The sequence below is a fragment of the Hipposideros armiger genome, unplaced genomic scaffold, assembly GCF_001890085.2.
Source record: "Hipposideros armiger isolate ML-2016 unplaced genomic scaffold, ASM189008v1 scaffold_453, whole genome shotgun sequence".
NCBI lineage: Eukaryota > Metazoa > Chordata > Mammalia > Chiroptera > Hipposideridae > Hipposideros > Hipposideros armiger.
In genome coordinates this window covers 1636345-1638465 of record NW_017731803.1, presented here as the reverse complement: position 1 = coordinate 1638465, position 2121 = coordinate 1636345, and positions in this window count along the sequence as shown.

Below are 2121 nucleotides of genomic sequence, written 5' to 3'. Positions count from 1 at the left end.
TATATATGATGTTTTTATTTACGTGTATTATACCAGAGGCATCACTCAAGTTTGTATCACTTGAGTTTCCTTTCTTGTACCTAATATGCGGTCAGAAAATCTTTTCACCTAAGTATACCTCATTTTATATAATTGATAGATGTCCTATAATTCAGCCAACATAGTTATTCTGTGTGTATATTTAAATCCAAATAATGTTGCAATAAATATCCTAGTGTGCCTTTATGCTTATGAGAGAATATTGCTCTAAATTAGATACTTAGAAATAAAATGTCTGCATGAAATTGCATATTAATAGTTACAGCCAATTGTTGCTTTAAAAGACTAGAACTGTGAAGGGTCTGGCATTTTACCCTACTTGCAAGCTATTGAGCCTACCACTTTCATAGATGCTGGCACAAGATACAACATTCACAGGTCATAAACAAAGGACTTTATTATTCACAGCAATAGCAGTAACCAGAGGATTAGCATTTTTTTTGTGCGAAATTCCCAGATCCAAATTCTCATGGGGCTCTATGGAGAGAGTCAGGTGATATCTGCACATTTAGTGGATTATGTGACAGAAACCTTGAGCTTAGGAAACTACACTCTTTTATGATGGTCAATAAGCCTGCCTGCCCTATGATTCAGGATGGAAATAATTACCTTCATTACCGTATTTGCCGGCGTATAAGACGCCTGGGCGTATAAGACGACCCCCTAACATTTCCACTCAAAATACAGAGTTTGTTATATGGGCAGTCTATCTGAAGTGTACCTGGCGTATAAGATGACCCCCCACTTGGAGGCATATTTTTCAGGGCCAAAAAATAGTCTTATACGCCGACAAATACGGTATATTAGGTAATACACAAATGTAACCATTACTCCTTAGGAAAATACCATCTCTTATTCTCCAAAGCTTTTTGCTGTAAAAACATCCTCAAAAAGCAGTCTTAACATAATTAGGATGTGCTCTCTCATAACCCATTACATGTGTAGGTATCACCTGGCCCTCTTCACAGGAGACCCACAGATAATTCTTTCTCAACAATTTCCTTCAGAGAGGATTTGCTCTTGATTCCATTAAGAATCATGGTGTACTACTAACCTGTGGATGCTTTAAACCCTTTTTTGGTGCTAATTCAGAAGTACCAGGTTCAGTCCCCCAAACTTTTATGCAGGCTCCAGTCTGAATCTCCTAATTATAGTGCTTGTACTGAATTTGCTTTCAGGACAAAGTTTTTCCCTAGTGCTTAGCCACCATGGAAGGAATCAAGAAAATGTAATTCCTATTTTTTGCAAATCAGAGAACATATCTCTTACATGTAGGGATCAGCTATTGCTCTCACATGCAATTAATTCTCTTCCTGAATTTATACAGACCAAGTACTGCCNGGCACACAACCCTCACATGAGTGTTTTATGCCCTGTTTCAGGGAGAAGGGTGCCTTTTCCACAAACTCCTTCAGCTTAAAATATTCAGTATGCCAAAGTGGCATATTTTGCCAACTAAAATCCTGTGAGGGCTTATTTTCTGGTTAGGTCTTATTTTTGGGGAAACGGAGTATGATGACATTGTAAAACTATTGTAGTCTGTATTTTTAAGAAAATGTTTTCCACATGGGCTAAATTATCTATGTAATGAGCAACCATGGTGGGAAAGCAAATGTTTCAGCTCAGAATCAATGAGAGGATGAGTTGTTATCTTGCTGATTGATGGTGATTAGGCTCTTGAAGCAGGTCTGCCCTACACACTGGCAAATGCCAAATGGCTGAAGGCCACCTCTCTCTACACTCCTTTGCTGGCAGTGTTCTTTGAATGACTTGGAAGAAGCCATGTTTCCAGCAGCTTGAATTTGGTTCAGTGGTTCAAATTGGCCATTTTCTTCTGCTTAGATCATTGCCTCTACCCAGTCACTACCTGTTGGTGATTGTAGACTGGTAAATTTAAAAGAAAATAGTGGCACATAATGACTTCCTCTTTGTTGTTTCTTATCTAGATGACAGGAAATATTCTATCATAAGAGTTTCTTAAAAATAAAAAATAAAATAAAAATAAAACTATTAAAAATAGAGTAGCAGCTGTAACCTAGGTATTTGTAAAACATGTGCAATGAAAATCTCTAGCTGTGATCT